The following is an 11823-nucleotide window of genomic DNA, read 5'->3' as shown; positions in this document are numbered from 1 at the left end:
GGTAGACTCTTCCAGAGAACCAAGGCCAAGGCACACATAGCTTACTGGAAAACCCCATTTCCAAGGCAGCCTCCAAAAGTGTTGCACCTCTGGGTTGGAGCTAGTCTGGAGGTGCTCAGAGCTGCAAAAGGTTTTTGCTGCATTGCATCTGCTGACTTCAGAGAGGGAAGACGGGATCGTAAAGGGGAATGCCTCCACCCAGGCTGACTAGCAAGTCAATTTGAGTGAAGCAAAATTAATATCTTGAGTTGCTGATGGTGAAGCTTCGAATGCCCCCTTGACAGATGTTCTTGGTTGAAGAAGTAAGCAAGAGAAGGCACCGTTTGGAAGGCTTGGAGCCTGTACTTCTTTTTGCTGGAAAAAGAAAATACAGCACAAACCCCAATTTTTTATGGTCTATAAAAAGTTGCAAAAGGGAAAGCATTATTGGGTAATAAAAGGTGTGTTTATGTGCATTCATAAGCAGTGGGCTCAAGGCCAACTCCCATAAATGAGTTAGAAATGGATCTTTGTACTAAGCAATTACGTACACCTTTGAGGTCCTTATTTCATTTAAAAAGTGTAACAGCAAAGAAACTGGATTCCAAAAGTTACTGACATTCCTTGGAATCTCCTGGACTTATGTGACCTGAATTAGGAGTCCAGTTCTTTAAGAGTTGGGTCGTAGCAGAAATGGGCCCTCTGCATACGTCTCTGCCAGGCTCCTGTGTTGAGCCTATCCTCCATTCTGGTGCTCCCAGTTATCTTCTGACTGTCTGGGATCACCCTCCCAGGGCTTTTCCTCCCCATCTTTGTGATGAATCTAGGTGTATTTGTCCTTCATTACTGAAGAAGACCATGCCATTAGAGAAATGATGACATGACTTGTACTTGACTTTGTTTTGAGTGAGGGAGGGCTGTGCAGGTCATCAGCCTCACTTGTCCTCCAGAGTCATCTGAATTCAGTGACCAGATAATCATCAGGATGACTGGAGATGACCCAGAATTAGGCAACTGGGGTTAAGTGACTTGCCCAAGGTCACATAGCTAGTGAGTATCAAGTGTCTGAGGTGAGATTTGAACTCAGGTTCTCCTGACTCCTGCACTGGTGCTCTATCCACTGCACCACCCAGCTACCCCTGTGATGAATCTAAACACCTTGAGGATGGAGGCCATCGCACTTCTGTATTTTCCCCTCTGCTATATACCTTACACAAGATAAATGCACGTTCAGTGATCGCTTCAATCTGTGGGTAGCCCTTGGCAGTGGCCTTCAGCTCAGGTCCTGCTGTCCATGTCCCAGTAAGACCTGATTTGATTCTGGTAGTCAGTCAGCCAACAAGCATATATTAAGTGATTACTATATGCCAGAGACTCTACTAAGGACGGGAAATACAAAGAAATTCAAAACCACTCCCTGTCCTCAAGGAACTTATACTCTGATAGAGGAGACAGTATGTAAATACCTAGATACAGGCAAGATGGACAAAGATCTAGAAGAAGGAAGTACCTCCAAGGGTGGTGGGCATGGCAAGAATTTAACCTGGTGGAGAAAAACAAAGCTAAATGGGCGAAAATTCATAAAGTCTATGTTGTAAAATGGGGGAGGAGAGAGAGATCCTGCACATGTATAGCCTCAGATCTCATGGACTGTCAGCTCCAATATTTTGTCTTTTTTCAAATCTCCTGTACTTAGCCCAGTACCTGGCACATAGTAGGTACTTAATAACTGTTTAACAACTGGCCATCAAGGGCTTCCTCCTTTATGACCAAGTTAGATTCAAGTCTCCTTTGTCATCCATCAGTCTCTTAGTCTGTAATACAACCGGAGAAGAAAATGTATGATTATAATGAGGTTCATCCATCCGGAAGGGGGTGATTAAAGAACTGGAATGGAAGAACCAAATCCTGCTTCCCTTTCTTTTATGGTTCCTTCTTTGGCTCCCACTGTTTGTCTTGGTGTTTGTGAAGCTCATACATACACTTTGTTTCCCATACAACTGTTCTGAGGCAGGCAGGGCAGGAATAATTATTTCTATTTTCTAGAAGCTGAGCAAGATTAGGTGATTTATCTAAGGATAGGTGGCAGTTAATGTCTAGTTCTCCCTATTACATCTCTCTTTCCACTGTCCCAAACTACTATAATGTTTCATAGACTTCATGGTCAATTCGTTAGAAAATGTGTATTGACTAGTACAGGGGAATGCAAAGGTGTAGAAGACCTGTGAATCTGGGATCCTTTTTAGACAAAATGACTGTCTAAAACCAGTTGTCTAAATAAATGGTGTCGAACTCAAGTAGTGATGGAGGAGGCCACTTAACAGTATATAAGAATCCTTTTGGAGTGCATGTTGATTTGGAAAACCGCACATTAACATCAGCTATGTTCTACTGTATTTTTCCTTTTTTGCTAAATATATCCCAGTTATATTTTAGTCTGATTTGGGCTATACAGGAGTGTTGGGGCTGATGGGCCATTTATTTAATACCTCTGGTCCTATGTATTCAAAATTGATTATCTAAGCTCAAGTGGGAAGACTTTACATTTATTCCCATCAAACTTCACTTCACTGGATTCTGCCCAATGTTCAGACCCGTTGGGATCATTTTGAGTCCTGACTATCATCCACCAACTGTACCAGCTGTGGCTTCTAGCTTTGTGCCACCTGAGACTTAGATAAGGATGCTGCCTTTGGCTTTATCCAAAACCTCAATGAAAATGTTAAATAACACAGCTCAAGTATGTGGCCCAGTACTGAAGGACAAGTTTATGTAAAGTTTTTCGTTGTATTCTGTCCTGGTCACAGATACTTGGCTTCCAGTTCTCACTCCTATGAACTGTGTGCATCTAACTGGGATCCTTTCCAAATAACCTTTCCCAATTGAGATTTTCTCTTCTTCCTGGTTGGGGTTGACATAAATGCCCTTTCAGTGGCTTGTCTCATAGACTTCTTGTTATAAAGGGATATTATGTAAAATACACATATTTAAATTATTTTTAAACAGCTGCAAAAAAATGACTTAAAGGCTCAACTATCCCCTTTGAGACCATGAGAGGAATATCAGCATCCTGATCCCACTACTTACTAGGTCTGTGCTCCTGGGCAAATAATTTAACCACTCTGAGCCTCAGTTTCTTATTCCACAAAATGGGGATAAGAAAAGTATGCTTGACACGAGGGTTTTGTGAGGACCAATTAAGATAACGGTTGGAAGGGACCCTGCAAAGCTTAAAATGCTACAGAAATGCAAATGGTATTTGCAGTCAGGTGGCACAATGGACTTGGAGGTGGGAAGACCTGAGTTTAACCTCTGCCTTAGACTTTTACTAACTGGGTTACTCTTTGGAAAATTTGAGTTCACCTGGAGATCTCCAAACCAAGGCTGGATTGTTGGTATGTTGTAGAGGTGGTATGCAGGAGAGGGCACTGAATATCAAGACAGGAAGATCTACTTTTAAATCTGAGCTCAGAAGCTTATTTAACCTCTGTCTGCCTCAGTTTTCTCATCTGCAGAATGGGCATAATGATAACATCTCCCTTCCTGGGTTATTGTGAAGATAAAATGAATTGATATTTGTAAAATGTTTTATGAACCTTTAAGTCCTATGTAAATGCTATTGATGCTTCTAACATCCTTATCAGCTCTGAAATTCTGAGTCTGTGAACCTTTATCTGAAGTAGCTAACTGTCTCCCTTGGGAAGAAAAGTCACAGGAATGAAATGCTGGATAAAAAAGAAGGCAGTCTCAACTGATCTGTCAACTAAGTGCTTACTATCTGGCAGGTTTGGTGGTAGTAGGGCTGGAGAGATGGAGATAAAAATGAGACAGTTCCTGCCCTCAAGGAGCTAATTTTTTTTTTGTAGAATTTTTAGAACCAGAAGGGAGCTTAGATCTTCTAGTTTAACTTGCTTATTTTACTTATGAATAACTGAACTAAGAGAATTCAGGTGCTTGGGCCAAGGTCACCCAATACTAAGTAGCAGAACTGAGAGAGACGAGAAATAGAGAGAGAGAGAGAGAGAGAGAGAGAGAGAGAGAGAGAGAGAGAGAGAGAGAGAGAGAGAGAGACAGAGAAAGAGAGAGAGAGACAGAGAGAGAGAGAGACAGAGAGACAGAGACAGAGAGGGAGAGACAGAGAGAGAGAGAGACAGAGACAGAGACAGAGACAGAGACAGAGAGAGACAGAGAGAGAGGAAGAGACAGACAGAAAATGAGAGATAGAAAATGAAAGAGAGAGAAAGGGAAAGAAACACAGAGAAAAGAGAATGGAGGAGAGAAAAAGAGAGAGAGAAACAACATTTTGAAACCCATTGATCCAAGACTTTGACTCCTAACCTCCAATGACTCTCTCCAGTGGATGATTTTAATAAGGTTTCCTCCAGAGCTAATGCACTGTATTATCTTTTATCACCTTAGGTATTCTTTACCCACTCTGAAGGAGAAAAAATAAGGACACAAATGCCGACTATCTTAGCAGGCTGACCCCATGTAGCCATAACTTACATGATCCTCCCCTTATGCTACAAAATGCTAGAAAGATTTCTTACTTTTCTGTCCCCAACAGCCCATCTCTCCAGATTGATAGCAAGAGCAGGCAGAAATCTGACAGCAAGAGAGAGACTCACTGGTACTGCCCTCCATAATAAACAAGAAAAGGAGGGAGCTTCTGCATAAAAGCATTTGAGGGAAAGAAGACAGATTTACTTGAAACCTTTAACAAAAGCATCCTCAAAATGTTGTCTTCTGGAAAATAACCAACAGAGGCTATAAATAATTTTCAGCCACAACCGTGAATGAGGCACCTTCCCTTGGCTACATACAGCAGGTATGCTTGGAGGTACAAATTTTTTAATAAGGAATCCTTTGACTAGAAGGCAGAGTGGACATGTGTATCCTTCTGGGTAGTTTCTGGAGATGCTTTTAAAAAAGGAAACATCTTCCCCTTCCCCCCAACCCCCGACAAGTCTTGCCATTTTCTTGTTGAATTGTTTATTTTATCCTAGCAGGCAAGGTAAGTTGAGGTGGGTATTGACTGCTCTTGGGGAGAGGTGAGGGATAGATGTATTTGAGGTATCCATGATCAGTTTCCTATAGAGATGCATCCTCTAGGGTAAAGTCCATCTGGCAAGGGAATTCAGCACATCTTGTAGCTCATCAGGTAGTTACCAGGTGCATTCTGGTTTTCATCTCCAGAAATGAATAAATGAAAGGAAAAGAACCACCATGGTGGAGTAAAAAATAGCATACGTTTGAAGATGCTAACACGTGAAGGTGTGTGCTTGTGCATGTGTGCATGTGTATGTGTGGTTTTATTTCAGCTGTTTAACACTAGAAGAACCAGGTGTGTCAATTCGTGAAAAAAATTTGATCCTTTGAGGTATTCTTAAATTCCAGTCCTTCCCTCCTTGCTCTGCAACCTTGGGGAAAAAAAAGGACAGATCACATGTTTTGCTAAAGAAATTTCTTCATTGCATGGATTCTCATTATTAACCAGTCCATGAATGGGAATTCTTTAAGATAATAAAACACTTTTGGAGAGAGGCTGCGTGACTTAGTGAATAGAGTGTTGGACCTAGACTCAAGAAGATTTGGATTCATACCTTACCTCAGGCACTTAGTAGTTGTGCCACTCTGGGTCAAGTAATTTAACCTCTCTGTGACTCAGTTTCCTCATATGTAAAATGAGAGGTTTGGACTTGATGGCTTTCATGGCCCCTTCCAAGTCTAAGTCTATTAGTATCCTGTCACCTGATGTCCAACTCACTTGAAGGAGATCAAGATTTATTAAGCAAGAATAGCGACAGTTTGGCTGGACCGTAAAGTAGGGGAAAGGGATGAAAAAGCAAATGGGAGCCAGGGTGTAAAAGCAAATATATTTTATCCTAGAGGCAGTATGGAGTAGCTGGAGCTATTTGAGTAGGAGAGTAACTATCATTAGGATTCTACTTTGACAGGTACGTGTAAGATGAATTGGAGAGAGAAGACACTTGGGGCAGGAAGACCAGGTAGGAGGCACTAGTTCAGGTCAGAGGTCAGAGGTGATGAGGTTCTGAACTCCTATGATGTTTGTATGAGGAGACAGGAAGGGATAGATGTAGGGATGGAAATGACAAGACATGGACACTGATGGGATACCTGGGGGAGGAAGAGGGAATGGTCACTGTGTTTGCAAACCAGAGTGACTGGAAGGATGGAGTGCCCCTGATAGAAAACAGGAAGTTCAGAAGAAGGGGGTTGGTTACATGAGAAAGATAATGAGTTCAGATTTGGATCCAATCCATATATTTTCCTGTCTCAATCAAATATTTATGAGAACCTTCTCTGCATGAATGAATGAAAACATGAGAAATGATGATGGTGGGGGAGGAGGCAGACTCCCCTGACCAATTTCCTAACACAGACCACATCTTTAGTGTCACACAGCTCACTGAGAGGTGGAGAGAATGATTCTTTTTATTTAAAATTGCTTGTTGATTTTTCAAAAGCATTTGGCAAGTAGAGAAAAATGAAGCCTTGAAAGATGAACTGAAACAAAGCATCTTTCACTCATATGTCATAATGACACAGTATTCAATGACAGATGTACCTACAGTGGTGAAGCAGATCTATATCCATTGAGCAGCACATCCTGTGAGTTGGTCAACTGGGAGGTAACTTGCAAAGGTTTTTGTCAATGTTCTGAAAGATGCCTTGGGTGAAATTCAGAGAAAAAAAAGGTTCCCAATTGATACCATTTAAAGTCTAACCTGAAAGCAGATGAACTGGAAATGCCATTGTCATGGTGGATAAGACCCCTTTAAGATATCACTGGAATCAATGCAAATCATTTAATGCATGAATCAGATGAACCCAGGAGGGTTTGAGAAAATCTGGGACAGGAATTGCACAGGACACAGAGAGAATTTGATCTTCACAGTATCACAGAATCTCAGACTTGAAAGGGATGTGAGAAGGTAACTGGACCAACCCCCAGCTGCCCAAGATTCCCTTCCAAAATCTACTTGACAAGTGGGCATCCAGCCTTGTCTTGAAGCCTGTCTGTGAGGGGGAACCCATCATCTCTCCAATAGGCTATTCCACTTTAAAATAGCTTGAATCATTAGAAAGTTTTTACTTATCCTAAAATCTAAACTGGCCTCTTGGCAGTTTTTACCCAACTGTTCCTGGTTTTGCCCTTTGAGGTCAAGCTTTCCAAGACTAATGCCTCTTCTACAGGCAGCCTTTCAAATATCTGAAGACAACTTTTTACCTTATACCTCATGGCACTTTCAGTGGAAGTCATTCTCACAGATGACCCTCAAACTTCAAACCCTAAACCTCTAAGCTTCTGCCTAATTTTGGACCTCAATTTAGTTTGATTTAATTTGATGTATCATCAAAAGAATTTGTGAAGTGTCTTCTATGTGCCAGGCACTGTGTTAGGCATTGTGAATACAAATACAAGAATGAAACAATCTGTACTCTCAAGGATCTTAGAGTTAGAGGGGACTCTGGATATCTTTTCTTCATAGGAAAATAGGACCATAGATTTGGATCTGGAAGGGACCCTGAAGGCTATCTAGTCCAGACCCTTTATGTTACAGATAAGGAAATAAGAGTCTCAGGCATATTAAGTGATTTACCCAGGGTTGTGCAGCTAATTGAATGTCAAAGGTGGGATTTGAACACAAGTCTTTCTGACTGACATGTTCCAATGCCAGTATTCTACCCCTCATTTTATAGATACAGAAATTGAGGCACAGATGACTTGGCCAAGATCACATAGACTATCACTAAAATCAAGCAAATGCAATGCATTTTAGATTGCATCATGCTTCAATTCAATTAACATGTACCAAGAACTTCCTGTGTATCCTGGGTGCAGAACACTGTGCTGGTAATAAGAACAAAACCATTTTGTTTTTGTTGTCTGATTTCAGAAGTATATAGAAGAATAACGGGCCACCATGAAAGGTAGTAGGTCCTTCTTCTTGGACATCTTCAAGCAGAGCATTTTCATGATTTGCAGGGTACAATGTAGTGGGGAGGCCTTCTGCAGATGGTCATTACTAGCTCTCCAATTCTGATTCTGATTCGTGGATCTGTATCAGTGAAGGGAATTCGCACAATGATAAACGCATGCAGGTCATGGTATTGTGCCCAATTCCCCAAATAATGGAATGTTATAGTTGGAAGATTACCAAAAGGCTATGTAGTCCAGTTCCTCCATTTCATAGAGGAAGGAATGAGTGCTAGAGATGGGCTTGCCCAAGCCACATGGCTGCTGAGCAGTAGAGATGGAAACTAGAACCTGAATCTCCTGAATTTGCGGTCTAGGACTCTAATCTACCAGGATGCCTTTGTATCTTAGCCATTTTTAACATTTAGTCATCAATTGATTGATTAATTGATTCAAGAAGCACTAATTATGTGCCTAGTGAGTGCCAGCTACTTAGCATAAAGAAAAAAAAGAGTCACTGTTCTCAAAAGTTTGCATTTGCAGGTAGGGTCACAGATGTACCTGAAAAAATTGAGCAGTAATTCATAGAAGTCATCCAACTATGGAGAAAAAGTAAACTTTTCTCAGGGTTTATTTTTTTCCTAAATCAATCCTGACAGGAGACAATTGTAAAAATGTCACCTTAAAACTGAGCAAGATCCGTCTCATCCTGTGTCTTTTCCTATTTTTTTGGGCTTAGGTGTGGGAATGAGCTACACCTGAAGTGATCTCTCTGAGCCTTGGGGCATGGGAAGAAGCAGCCCAGCTTGACATTCTTTGCCTTTTTCATATTCTGGGGGCAAATTGTCTGTCGGGTCCACCTTGTCCATGCAGATTAATGAGGTGGTTAATGGGGCACCACAGGGGACGACTGCCCAGTTGCATTATGGAAAAAGTAGAAAAGGTCGACAGAGTCTAGGGCATTGACTGTCTTTCCTTAAATGCTCTGAGGCAGTCCCGTTCTTATGTCTCCCCATGATAGATTGAGAGAAAAATAAGAAAAGAGCAGAAAACTGCTCTCAGGTGATGACCATAGTCATAATAGGAAATGGTCTGAATGGAGTCCATACTTGTTTCTTTCTTTCTTTCTTTTTTTTGATTTATTGTTTTATTGGCTGTCTAGAATTAATAAAGTGATGAAAGATGTTAATAATGCAGATTTAACTTAAAAGTGTGTCTTGATTACATTATTTTCCCCTCAAAGAGCAACTGTTAAACATTTGCCAACACATTCCTCCTTGTGTGTTACTATAGCATTACTTGGAAGAAGAGAAAAAAATAGGAATAAGAAAAAAAGATTAGAAAAGAAATTTCTAAGAACATTATCCAAGGAAATATCTTGTTTAGTTTTATGGATAGTTTGATTTTTTTTTTCAATACTTGTATCTCTTCAATTTTACATGGTTTGGGAAGTGTTTTATTTTCTTCCCAGACCACCTGGATGTATTTGTGAAAACTGTCACTAACTTAGTCTTTAATATGGGGAACAGGAGGAAAAATTTTTTGAATTACATTATACCTTTTACAGAGATATTCTGTAATGAGCAGCATAATGCAGACTATTCCAAAAAGTGACAATATTAGTACTGGCAGAGGAATATCTTTATGGACGTCATGACCAAATTCTTGGGGCTTACTCCATTCACTCCAATTTTATTAGTCAAATTTCTTGTTCTTACTTTCACAGTATATTTTCCATCAGTAATTTTATAGGCATAATTTGTGCCTATTGTTGCAACAAAGACTGCTGGTTCTAAGACAGTCTCACAGTAACCTTTTGAATTTGAAGCTCAAATTCAAAGTCAGTATCCCATAATTCTCTTCTTTTGGGTATTTGCCACTCCATGTTACAAAGATTTGTGCAGTTTATGGTAATAATTGGTGGTTCAAATATTTCAGTTTTATTTAATGAAATGTAGTCATCATTACATCGGACTTCTGTTCCACTGCTGGTTCCAATTACTAGGAACTGATATGGTCCAGTGCTTCTGAATTCTGAGAGGTTATTAAAATGACATCCAACATGTCTTCCTTCAGAATTTCTCTTGTATTTTGGACATTCTCTATCCACATAAGCATGTGAGTATTGTGAGTAAAAAAAGTTGATACTGGGTATTTCTTGGAGTTTCTCTCACTATCCATTTGCAGTCCATGAGATTTGCACCATGAACCTGGCAGGATACATTTTCATTAGTGGTTCCTTCTTTTCCTCTTTGGGGAAGCAGCAATGTTTCGGAAAATCTTTTTCCAGTAAATACCTTAATTTCAATGTCTACCCCTTGGCACTAACTATTGTATCCCATTATTTGGCACATACTGTTGTTGTTTGTTGCCTTTATGCTATATTTGAATTCTGAGCACACTTTAACAGAACAGCTGATGTCATTCACATTCTCCACATTGGTCCATCTCAACAACATTGTCTTCATATCAAAAGTTATGTCTTTAATTGGTGAATCTGAAACCTCCTATGTTGGTCTTTGGCTGTATGTTAGGGCTAGTAACATTGAAAACCAAATGAAGGTTATTAGGTCTGCCATGGAGCCACTCTTTAGGACTGGATCTTCCAGTTTTAGCAGAAGAACTTGAGATGAGCAGCTTTTCCCGGTCACGGAACCATAAATGACGAGGTTGTCAGGGTGCTCGGGGACCCCAAAATACTGACAGTCTTGGTCGCGCTCAAATGAATTCGACTCAAGTCTTCTTAAAGCCAAAGAAAACAAAGTTTATTAAAGATTTGCCAAATTGGGTTGGCTCTTAAGGAGCCTAAGCATTTGTAACGCTTGTATTCACATGCGAGCCAGATAGAATTCCAGCTAGACAGAGTCTGAGCTGGACTGAATCTGAGTCTCTCTACTTGTTTCTTAAAGACTATCCATCCTCCATTCATCTGGTGTGATCCAGAGACTTCTCTGAATGCTGCTTCACAGGCTTGGAATTAAAAACTCAAATGAGAAGAGGTTACAGCTGTTTTATTTCCTATTGTAATTTTTTTAATCCCCATAAACCAGCATTTGGCCTAGACCTGCCACTTTCGAGGCCTGTCTCTTTCCTGACCTTTCTGAAGATGAGGATCATGTGGGGAGCTTAACTCATTTTTCAATTATCTCACCCAAAGGGCCCAGAACATAGTGCCCATGTCTTTGGGAATTTTGGGAGAAATCATGATTATGGACCCTTTGTGGACACAAAACCTTTGAGGTTTGCAAAGTGATTTACGTGGTTAAGGGAACTGGTACTGGTTGGCTCCCAGGGACTGTATCTTCAAGAGACACCAACATTTTAACTTGACCTTCACAATAGCCTTGTTCAAGTTGGTATTAGAAGCTCTGGGTTCAAATTCTAGCTCTTCCATATCCTACTTGTGGCCAAATCTTGAGAGAAGAGAAGCATCTTTTGAGACTCATTTTACCTAACTCCCCCTTATGCACTTGATATTCCAGTCACACTGATATACCTTTGTTCCTTGTATATGACATTGTTTCCCACCTCAGGGCCTTTGTATAGGTTGTCCTTATACCTGGAAAATACTCTTTCCATAAAGCACTTAGTGGCCCTTAAAATGTTGTAGAAATGCTAGTTACTGTCATCATCATTGTCTTTATCAACATCATCATCATCAACGTCTTTATCTTCATCATCATCATTTTATATATATGTGTAAAATATGTTACATATTTCTATGTATTTGATATTAGAAATATACTATACATTTATGTTTTATTTTATAATACTATTTTTCTTACTATTAACCTTAGTTTTCATTAAGATTCAACTCCTGTGGTACCTCCTTCATGAAGTTTATTTTCTCAACTCCAATTGCTGATGCACTTCCCATAAATGACCCTGTATTACCCTCAAAT

General features: G+C 40.2%; 1 pseudogene; it reads right to left on the bottom strand.

Moving 5' to 3' along the window:
* Positions 1–235: 235 nt before the first annotated feature.
* LOC140512408 (interleukin-3 receptor subunit alpha-like) lies at positions 236–10500 on the bottom strand (annotated as a pseudogene).
* Between the last annotated feature and the right edge of the window lie 1323 nt (positions 10501–11823).

Source organism: Notamacropus eugenii, chromosome 6 (assembly GCF_028372415.1).
Source record: "Notamacropus eugenii isolate mMacEug1 chromosome 6, mMacEug1.pri_v2, whole genome shotgun sequence".
In the NCBI taxonomy this organism is placed as follows: domain Eukaryota; kingdom Metazoa; phylum Chordata; class Mammalia; order Diprotodontia; family Macropodidae; genus Notamacropus; species Notamacropus eugenii.
This window is presented reverse-complemented; position numbering and strand designations above follow the sequence as displayed.